Source organism: Chiloscyllium punctatum, unplaced genomic scaffold, assembly GCF_047496795.1.
Source record: "Chiloscyllium punctatum isolate Juve2018m unplaced genomic scaffold, sChiPun1.3 scaffold_416, whole genome shotgun sequence".
Taxonomy (NCBI): domain Eukaryota; kingdom Metazoa; phylum Chordata; class Chondrichthyes; order Orectolobiformes; family Hemiscylliidae; genus Chiloscyllium; species Chiloscyllium punctatum.
The window spans coordinates 100,551-112,014 of record NW_027310150.1 but is presented as its reverse complement, the minus strand read 5'-3'; positions in this window follow the sequence as shown (position 1 = coordinate 112,014).

Sequence of the window (11,464 nt, the reverse complement as noted above, 5' to 3'; positions counted from 1 at the left end):
TCTCTGTCCCTCCCTGGTGTGACTGTCTCTCTCTCTCTCTCTCTGTCCCTCCCTGGTGTGACTGTCTCTCTCTCTCTGTCCCTCCCTGGTGTGACTGTCTCTCTCTCTCTCTCTCTGTCCCTCCCTGGTGTGACTGTCTCTCTCTCTCTCTGTCTCCCCCTCCCTGGCGTGACTGTCTCTCTCTCTCTCTCTCTGTCCCTCCCTGGTGTGACTGTCTCTCCCTCTCTCTCTCTGTCCCTGCCTGGTGCGACTGTCTCTCTCTCTCTCTGTCCCTCCCTGGTGTGACTGTCTCTCTCTCTCTCTGTCCCTCCCTGGTGTGACTGTCTCTCTCCCTCTCTCTCTCTGTCCCTCCCTGGTGTGACTGTCTCTCTCTCTCTCTCTGTCCCTCCCTGGTGTGACTGTCTCTCTCTCTCTGTCCCTCCCTGGTGTGACTGTCTCTCCCTCTCTCTCTCTGTCCCTGCCTGGTGTGACTGTCTCTCTCTCTCTCTGTCCCTTCCTGGTGTGACTGTCTCTCTCTCTCTCTCTCTCTCTCTGTCCCTCCTTGGTGTGACTGTCTCTCTCTCTCTCTGTCCCTCCTTGGTGTGACTGTCTCTCTCTCTCTCTGTCCCTCCTTGGTGTGACTATCTCTCTCTCTCTCTCTCTGTCTCCCCTCCCTGGTGTGACTGTCTCTCTCTCTCTCTGTCCCTCCCTGGTGTGACTGTCTCTCTCTCTCTCTATCCCTCCCTGGTGTGACTGTCTCTCTTTCTCTGTCCCTCCCTGGTGTGACTGTCTCTCTCTCTCTCTCTCTCTCTCTGTCCCTCCCTGGTGTGACTGTCTCTCTCTCTCTCTCCCTCCCTGGTGTGACTGTCTCTCTCTCTCTCTGTCCCTCCCTGGTGTGACTGTCTCTCTCTCTCTCTGTCCCTCCCTGGTGTGACTGTCTCTCTCTCTCTCTGTCCCTCCCTGGTGTGACTGTCTCTCTCTCTCTCTCTCTCTGTCCCTCCCTGGTGTGACTGTCTCTCTCTCTCTCTCTCTCTCTCTGTCCCTCCCTGGTGTGACTGTCTCTCTCTCTCTGTCCCTCCCTGGTGTGACTGTCTCTCTCTCTCTCTCTCTGTCCCTCCCTGGTGTGACTGTCTCTCTCTCTCTCTGTCTCCCCCTCCCTGGTGTGACTGTCTCTCTCTCTCTGTCCCTCCCTGGTGTGACTGTCTCTCCCTCTCTCTCTCTGTCCCTGCCTGGTGTGACTGTCTCTCTCTCTCTCTGTCCCTCCCTGGTGTGACTGTCTCTCTCTCTCTCTGTCCCTCCCTGGTGTGACTGTCTCTCTCCCTCTCTCTCTCTGTCCCTCCCTGGTGTGACTGTCTCTCTCTCTCTCTCTGTCCCTCCCTGGTGTGACTGTCTCTCTCTCTCTGTCCCTCCCTGGTGTGACTGTCTCTCCCTCTCTCTCTGTGTCCCTCCCTGGTGTGACTGTCTCTCTCTCTCTGTCCCTCCCTGGTGTGACTGACTGTCTCTCTCTCTCTCTCTCTGTCCCTGCCTGGTGTGACTGTCTCTCTCTCTCTCTGTCCCTGCCTGGTGTGACTGTCTCTCTCTCTCTCTGTCCCTCCCTGGTGTGACTGTCTCTCTCTCTCTCTGTCCCTCCCTGGTGTGACTGTCTCTCTCTCTCTCTCTCTCTGTCCCTCCCTGGTGTGACTGTCTCTCTCTCTCTCTCTGTCCCTCCCTGGTGTGACTGTCTCTCTCTCTCTGTCCCTCCCTGGTGTGACTGTCTCTCCCTCTCTCTCTGTGTCCCTCCCTGGTGTGACTGTCTCTCTCTCTCTGTCCCTCCCTGGTGTGACTGACTGTCTCTCTCTCTCTCTATCCCTCCCTGGTGTGACTGTCTCTCTCTCTCTCTGTCCCTGCCTGGTGTGACTGTCTCTCTCTCTCTCTGTCCCTGCCTGGTGTGACTGTCTCTCCCTCTCTCTCTCTGTCCCTCCCTGGTGTGACTGTCTCTCTCTCTCTCTGTCCCTCCCTGGTGTGACTGTCTCTCTCTCTCTCTCTCTGTCCCTCCCTGGTGTGACTGTCTCTCTCTCCCTCTCTCTCTCTGTCCCTCCCTGGTGTGACTGTCTCTCTCTCTCTCTGTCCCTCCCTGGTGTGACTGTCTCTCTCTCTCTGTCCCTCCCTGGTGTGACTGTCTCCCTCTCTCTCTGTCTCCCCCTCCCTGGTGTGACTGTCTCTCTTTCTCTGTCCCTCCCTGGTGTGACTGTCTCTCTCTCTCTCTCTCTCTCTCTGTCCCTCCCTGGTGTGACTGTCTCTCTCTCTCTCTCTCTCTCTCTCTGTCCCTCCCTGGTGTGACTGTCTCTCTCTCTCTGTCCCTCCCTGGTGTGACTGTCTCTCTCTCTCTCTCTCTGTCCCTCCCTGGTGTGACTGTCTCTCTCTCTCTCTGTCTCCCCCTCCCTGGTGTGACTGTCTCTCTCTCTCTGTCCCTCCCTGGTGTGACTGTCTCTCCCTCTCTCTCTCTGTCCCTGCCTGGTGTGACTGTCTCTCTCTCTCTCTGTCCCTCCCTGGTGTGACTGTCTCTCTCTCTCTCTGTCCCTCCCTGGTGTGACTGTCTCTCTCCCTCTCTCTCTCTGTCCCTCCCTGGTGTGACTGTCTCTCTCTCTCTCTCTGTCCCTCCCTGGTGTGACTGTCTCTCTCTCTCTGTCCCTCCCTGGTGTGACTGTCTCTCCCTCTCTCTCTGTGTCCCTCCCTGGTGTGACTGTCTCTCTCTCTCTGTCCCTCCCTGGTGTGACTGACTGTCTCTCTCTCTCTCTCTCTGTCCCTGCCTGGTGTGACTGTCTCTCTCTCTCTCTGTCCCTGCCTGGTGTGACTGTCTCTCTCTCTCTCTGTCCCTCCCTGGTGTGACTGTCTCTCTCTCTCTCTCTCTCTGTCCCTCCCTGGTGTGACTGTCTCTCTCTCTCTCTCTGTCCCTCCCTGGTGTGACTGTCTCTCTCTCTCTGTCCCTCCCTGGTGTGACTGTCTCTCCCTCTCTCTCTGTGTCCCTCCCTGGTGTGACTGTCTCTCTCTCTCTGTCCCTCCCTGGTGTGACTGACTGTCTCTCTCTCTCTCTATCCCTCCCTGGTGTGACTGTCTCTCTCTCTCTCTGTCCCTGCCTGGTGTGACTGTCTCTCTCTCTCTCTGTCCCTGCCTGGTGTGACTGTCTCTCCCTCTCTCTCTCTGTCCCTCCCTGGTGTGACTGTCTCTCTCTCTCTCTGTCCCTCCCTGGTGTGACTGTCTCTCTCTCTCTCTCTCTGTCCCTCCCTGGTGTGACTGTCTCTCTCTCCCTCTCTCTCTCTGTCCCTCCCTGGTGTGACTGTCTCTCTCTCTCTCTGTCCCTCCCTGGTGTGACTGTCTCTCTCTCTCTGTCCCTCCCTGGTGTGACTGTCTCTCTCTCTCTCTGTCCCTCCCTGGTGTGACTGTCTCTCTCTCTCTCTCTCTGTCCCTCCCTGGTGTGACTGTCTCTCTCTCCCTCTCTCTCTCTGTCCCTCCCTGGTGTGACTGTCTCTCTCTCTCTCTGTCCCTGCCTGGTGTGACTGTCTCTCTCTCTCTCTGTCCCTGCCTGGTGTGACTGTCTCTCCCTCTCTCTCTCTGTCCCTCCCTGGTGTGACTGTCTCTCTCTCTCTCTGTCCCTCCCTGGTGTGACTGTCTCTCTCTCTCTCTCTCTGTCCCTCCCTGGTGTGACTGTCTCTCTCTCTCTCTCTCTGTCCCTCCCTGGTGTGACTGTCTCTCTCTCTCTCTCTCTGTCCCTCCCTGGTGTGACTGTCTCTCTCTCTCTCTCTGTCCCTCCCTGGTGTGACTGTCTCTCTCTCTCTCTCTCTGTCCCTCCCTGGTGTGACTGTCTCTCTCTCTCTCTCTGTCCCTCCCTGGTGTGACTGTCTCTCTCTCTCTCTGTCCCTCCCTGGTGTGACTGTCTCTCTCTCTCTCTCTGTCCCTCCCTGGTGTGACTGTCTCTCTCTCTCTCTGTCCCTCCCTGGTGTGACTGTCTCTCTCTCTCTCTCTCTGTCCCTCCCTGGTGTGACTGTCTCTCTCTCTCTCTCTGTCCCTCCCTGGTGTGACTGTCTCTCTCTCTCTCTCTGTCCCTCCCTGGTGTGACTGTCTCTCTCTCTCTCTGTCCCTCCCTGGTGTGACTGTCTCTCTCTCTCTCTCTCTGTCCCTCCCTGGTGTGACTGTCTCTCTCTCTCTCTGTCCCTCCCTGGTGTGACTGTCTCTCTCTCTCTCTGTCCCTCCCTGGTGTGACTGTCTCTCTCTCTCTCTGTCCCTCCCTGGTGTGACTGTCTCTCTCTCTCTCTCTCTCTGTCCCTCCCTGGTGTGACTGTCTCTCTCTCTCTCTGTCCCTCCCTGGTGTGACTGTCTCTCTCTCTCTCTCTCTGTCCCTCCCTGGTGTGACTGTCTCTCTCTCTCTCTCTGTCCCTCCCTGGTGTGACTGTCTCTCTCTCTCTCTCTGTCCCTCCCTGGTGTGACTGTCTCTCTCTCTCTCTCTCTGTCCCTCCCTGGTGTGACTGTCTCTCTCTCTCTCTGTCCCTCCCTGGTGTGACTGTCTCTCTCTCTCTCTCTCTGTCCCTCCCTGGTGTGACTGTCTCTCTCTCTCTCTCTGTCCCTCCCTGGTGTGACTGTCTCTCTCTCTCTCTGTCCCTCCCTGGTGTGACTGTCTCTCTCTCTCTCTCTCTGTCCCTCCCTGGTGTGACTGTCTCTCTCTCTCTCTGTCCCTCCCTGGTGTGACTGTCTCTCTCTCTCTGTCCCTCCCTGGTGTGACTGTCTCTCTCTCTCTCTCTCTGTCCCCCCTGGTGTGACTGTCTCTCTCTCTCTCTGTCCCTCCCTGGTGTGACTGTCTCTCTCTCTCTCTGTCCCTCCCTGGTGTGACTGTCTCTCTCTCTCTCTGTCTCCCCCTCCCTGGTGTGACTGTCTCTCTCTCTCTGTCCCTCCCTGGTGTGACTGTCTCTCTCTCTCTCTCTCTGTCCCTCCCTGGTGTGACTGTCTCCCTCTCTCTCTGTCTCCCCCTCCCTGGTGTGACTGTCTCTCTCTCTCTGTCCCTCCCTGGTGTGACTGTCTCTCTCTCTCTGTCCCTCCCTGGTGTGACTGTCTCTCTCTCTCTCTCTGTCCCTCCCTGGTGTGACTGTCTCTCTCTCTCTCTCTGTCCCTCCCTGGTGTGACTGTCTCTCTCTCTCTCTCTGTCCCTCCCTGGTGTGACTGTCTCTCTCTCTCTCTCTGTCCCTCCCTGGTGTGACTGTCTCTCTCTCTCTCTCTCTGTCCCTCCCTGGTGTGACTGTCTCTCTCTCTCTCTCTGTCCCTCCCTGGTGTGACTGTCTCTCTCTCTCTGTCCCTCCCTGGTGTGACTGTCTCTCTCTCTCTCTCTCTGTCCCTCCCTGGTGTGACTGTCTCCCTCTCTCTCTGTCTCCCCCTCCCTGGTGTGACTGTCTCTCTCTCTCTCTGTCTCCCCCTCTCTGGTGTGACTGTCTCTCTCTCTCTCTGTCTCCCCCTCTCTGGTGTGACTGTCTCTCTCTCTCTCTCTCTCTCTGTCCCTGTCTGGTGTGACTGTCTCTCTCTCTCTGTCCCTCCCTGGTGTGACTGTCTCTCTCTCTCTCTCTCTGTCCCTCCCTGGTGTGACTGTCTCTCTCTCTCTCTCTGTCCCTCCCTGGTGTGACTGTCTCTGTCTCTCTCTCTCTGTCCCTCCCTGGTGTGACTGTCTCCCTCTCTCTCTCACCCCCCCCCCCCTCCCCTGCCCGGTATGGCCTCAGCGTGGACCTCTGTCCTTGAGGTGAAGCCAGTGGGGTCTGTCAGTAGTGACAGGTGTCATGGCGTCCATGTGACAACAAAGTGAATAGCCTGTTCTACGGGGAGGTTGTGCTCTCCGTCGGAATGATGTTGGAACTGCAGCCTCATATTCTGGGGACTTGGCACTGCTGCAGAAAGGGGAATCTGAAGGTGACCAGAAGCTGGTGTCATCATGTCTGACCTGGGGTTCACTCTAGGGGTTCAACTGCCCACCCTTCCTCAGTCTGGCCGCCATGTCACTCCAGACTAACAGCATTGATGTGGTCCACTCTTAACATCCCCAGGGCATTTGGGGATGGGGCATAAATACTGGGCTGGTCAGCAATCCCTATATCCCATAAACATCAAAATGGACAGTTCCCTGGGGGGTGGGGGGGATGGACACCGTGGACAGTCACTCTGGCTTTTACACTGCCAGACACCACAAAGACACCCTCGAATCCTGCAGCAGGCAGTATCGTGCAGCCCTGGCTGTTACAGAACTGTCACAGCCATCTTTCACAATAACGTTCCGATGCCTGTATCCGGAATAAGGCTTTAATTCAGCGTGCCTGTTCCTGGACAGGGCAGTGACAGTGTTACTGGGAGGTTCACCTCCCGACCGTGTCCAGTTGGTAAGTCCCAGACACCAGGATGCACGTGCTTTTTAACAGCTGGTGTGTGCAGCAACCAGGCAGGCAGGAACATTACTGGGTTTCAGTAATGAGGAATGTTTACTCACACGTTCAGCTGAAACACAACTCAACAGCACTCTCACATTCACAGTCACTCACATACCACACACACACATATATACAGACACACACAGAGACTGACACACACAGAGACTGACACACACACACAACACTCATACAGACGCACAGACATATCCACACTCTCTCTCTCACACACACACCGTCCACACACTCTCTCTCTCTCTCACACACACACACACACACACACACACACACAAATCCACACAATCTCGCTCTCACACACACACACTATACAGACACACAGACATATCCACACACACTCACACACACAGATACCCACACACACAGACATTCTCACACACTCACACAGACACCCAAACATACCCTCCCACAACACACCAATACAGACACCCACACCCACACACAATCGCACAGACACCAATACAGACATACAGACACACACGCACACAGACACCCACACCCAATCGCACAGACACCCATACAGACACCCATACAGACACACACACAGGCACCTCACACAGACACCCACACCCACACCCAATCGCACAGACACACAGACAGACACACAGACAGACACACAGACAGGCACACACACAGGCACCTCTCACACAGACACCCACACCCAATCGCACAGACACCCATACAGACACCCATACAGACACCCATACAGACACACAGACAGACACACAGACAGACACACAGACAGACACACAGACACTTCTCACACAGACACACGCAATCAAGGAAAACAAAGAGTTGGGTAAAATAGAGACATAGAAGATAGGAGCAGGAGGTGACCTTTTGGCCCTTCGAGCCTGCTATCCCATTCGTCACGGTTATGGCCAATTGTCCACATCAACAGCCTCATCCCACTTTCTCCCCATAACCTTTGATCCCATTCGCCCCAAGTGCCATTTCCAGGGACCTCTTGAATACACTCAATGTTCTGGCATCAGCTGCTCCCTGTGGGAATGGATCCCACTGGCTCACCACCCTTTGGGTGAAGATGTGTCTCCTCATCTCTGTCCTCAATGGGCCACCCCAAATCCTCAGACTGTGACCCCCCCTCCTGGTTCTGGACACCCCCATCCCTGTATCTGGCCTGTCTGACCCTGTTTGAGCTTTAGAAGTCTCTGTGAGATTCCCCGTCTTGTCTGAGCTCCAATGGAAACAATCCTAACCTGGTCCAGCTCTCCTCATCCGTCAGTCCCATCGTCCCCGGGATCAGCCTGGAGGGGGGGGGGGGGTCTTTCCCCGCACTCCCTCGAGAGTAACAACATCCTTCCTCAGAAAAGGAGACCAGGGCTGCACACAGTATTCCAGGGATGGTCTCAACTGTATAACTGCAACAACACATCCCTGCTCCTGGACTCGAATACCAGGTGGGAAACTGGACAAAGGTCCAACTGGAAGAGGGTCCAGCCTGAAACCTTGGCCCTCCTCCTCCTCGGATGTAGCCTGACCTGCTGCACCTTTCCAACACCACACTTTATCAACAATGGTCACCTCCAGCATCTCAGTTATGGCACTGCCTCCGAGTTGAACACAACTCACATGATTGTCTCCCCCTGGAAAGTACACGCAGTGGATTTGAAGACACCAGCTTTCCTGAGGTTTGAGCGTAAACTGGAATAGTTTCTGGATTCTGGTGAAGGAGTGGACTTGCTGCTTACCAAGGGGTCAGACAGCCGGATTAGGGAATGGGTACGGTGTTATATGGTGGACCTGCCACATCTACTGCACTGGTCTCCACCCGTGGACAACGTAACAACGGGACAAAGATGGCGCCGCCTCACCGTGTGACTGCTTCTTTCCGAACCTGGTGCTGGCGCCAGGTTGACTGTCCAGGTTAATTGTTTAAAGATATTGCTCTCGGCTGAAGATGGAGACAATCACCGCCTTTGTTTCGGAAGAATGCCAATCAATTGTGGAATGCCTTCTGCAGGTCTCAGGATGGGTCTGGAATGCATCCTATTGTCCATCTGAGACAATGATGCTACTTCTGAATTGACAGCACAAGGCATCTGACCTGTGGAAGCCTTCTTTGCAATACACTGATCATTTACAAAAAGAAAAGCCAATTTGAAAGATTCCATGTTGACTGAAGTTCATTTCTTGAAATTTAGGAATCTGATATGTCATTAATCGGCACAGGAGCTCCCGGGTGTAAATTACCAACTCCTCATAGTCACTCACCCAGCTTACTGCCCTCAATGGGCATTCCACAGGCAAACAAGACAACTGCCTTAAACAGGAATACATGTTCACAATTCAGAACTGAAACTGAGTCTGTCTTATATCTGCAGGCAAACTCTTCATGCCCTATACACAACCTATTTCCCGTGATATCCCTTTCTCCCTCACTGTTAGGCCTGCCTGACCACTCTCTCACTCTCTGTTGTCTTTCATTCTCTGTCAGCTCTTCATCATTAACAACGGTGTTAGCTCTCACTCTGTTAGCTCAATCTCTCTCTCTCTCTCTCTCTCTCTGTCTGCTCTCTCTTTCTCTGTCAGCTCAATCTCAATCTCTCTCTCTCTCTCTCTGTTATCTTTCATTCTCTGTCAGCTCATTGTCATTAACAGCGGTGTTAGCTCTCTCTCTTTGTTAACAATCCCACAACACCAGGTTATGACCTAACAGATTACAGTGTCATGCTGCAATCTCGTGTTGTTCAATATACCATTTCAGTTGCATGACAGTGTAATCTCTTGCTATAAATGCTGTGTCCTCTGATCCTGCTCCACATTTACCTGATGAAGGAGCAGCGCTCTGAGAGCTAGTGCTTCCAAATGAACCTGTTGGGACGATACCCTGGTGTTGTGTGATTTTTACTGAGTCCGTCCTAGTCCAACACCAGCTCCACCACACCACCACTCTGTTGGCTTTGTTTCTCGCTCTCTCTCTCTCTCTCTCTCTCTCTCTCTGCCTGGCTCTCTCTCCCTCTCACACTGTCTCTCTCTCTCTTGCCCTGTCTCTCTCCCTCTCTGATTGTGTGTGTGTGTGTGTGTGTGTGTGTGTCTGTCTATCTGTCTCTCTCTCTCTCTCTCTCTCTGCCTGGCTCTCTCTCCCTCTCACACTGTCTCTCTCTCTCTTGCCCTGTCTCTCTCCCTCTCTGATTGTGTGTGTGTGTGTGTGTGTCTGTCTATCTGTCTCTCTCTCTCTCTCTGCCTGGCTCTCTCTCCCTCTCACACTGTCTCTCTCTCTCTTGCCCTGTCTCTCTCCCTCTCTGATTGTGTGTGTGTGTGTGTCTGTCTCCCTCTCTCTCTCTCTCTCTCTCTCTTTCACTGTCCCCCTAGATTCCAAGTCTAGCTGTTTCCTGGTTATTGCAATCTCTCAGTTATGGCACTGCCCTGTCAAATTCAGTCCTGGCTGAGGTAGCTGACCCACACCCCAGCATTGTAATATGATCGAGACAGGAGTAGGCCATTTGGCCCATCCAGACTGTTTTGCCATTCACCCCAAATTCCACCTTCCTGCCTTGTCCCAATATCCCTTACTTTCCAAACTATCCATCAACCTCTCTTGAACACAGTCAACACTGAGCCTCCAGCACCCACTGGGAGAGATAATTCCACAGGGATTCCCTGCCCTGAGTGAGACCTTCCTGCTCACCTTGGTGGGAAGTACCCTGGAGTGTTACCCTTACCTTTAGCTCAGGGGCAAGGACACAGTCTCACCTGTATCACTGGAGGTCAGCAACTCACAGATCAGCCTCTTGGTGTTGAGGATGGAGGAAGGGCTGGATTTGATGTAGGCGCTGACACAGGCTGGTGCTCTGGTGTGTGGAATATGGAAAATTTCAGCCATAGAGTGTGCCAGCAGTGTTTGACATTCAGAGATCTCTGTGCCATCGCTCTGACAGTAAATCAGCCCCAGCACCGTGGGGGCAAATAGCTGGCACCGCTGTCTCACATCTTTCAGGATCTCTCTGACCGTCGCCCTGCCCTCCTGCTGTTTCAGCCATTCCTCATGGAAGACAAAAAGGATGAGTTTGGCAGCAATGGATCGCGATCTTGCCGGGCAGATGGAGTACCCTGTAGCTGTAGACCCCTCACGAGTGACTCCCTCCCTGAGCTCCCTGTGGGAGCCCAGGCTCCTTTGGAACAGATCCTGAGCCAGCTCCCGGCACAGTCTACCTCTCTCGCACTGGCTGCCACTGGTGTAGATGTCTCCCACCACCAGCACTGCCTCCCTGCCTCCCAGGTGGTGGATCAGATGCTGAAAGGTCTTCTCGGTGTCCTCCTGGCATTGACTGTCCATTGCTGTGGGGACTGAAGCCTCTGGTAGCCACGTCAGACTGGGAGCACAAGAGCTGCCTCTGGAAACAGAGTATTCAGTCAGGAGGTCAGCCTCTGAGATCGTCCTAGCCCCGATGGAAAACAGATCAGATACTCGATGGAACAGGCCCATCTCATTCTCCTCTGCTGCCATTCACTTTGCTTGTTTGTTTATTCAGACTCCCAGTCTTCGATTGTTCAAACTGACCATTGCTTTGGTGCTGTTCACAAATTAATAGCTAATCCCTGATGTACTCGGTCGAATCTGTGTCCCCTGATTTCTGTTAATCATTCACTACCTCCAATCGTCCCCACATCACCCTTCGCTCTTTATGGATGTCTCCACACGATTTACTGCTCCCTGCAAATCAGGGCGGGGTAATCCGAGCAATTCCTCCAAATATCCCCCACCTCGCGCTCCCCAAACATCCCGCACCGCTACCCCCAACATCCCACACCCCTCCCCCAAAACATCCCACACCCCTCCCCCCAAAACATCCCGCACCGCTGCCCCAAACATCCCGCACCCCTCCCCCCAAAACATCCCACACCCTCCCCCCCAAAACATCCCGCACCGCTACCCCCCCAAAACATCCCACACCCCTCCCCCCCAAAACATCCCACACCCCTACCCCCCAAAACATCCCGCACCGCTGCCCCAAACATCCCGCACCCCTCCCCCCCAAAACATCCCGCACCCCTCCCCCAAAAACATC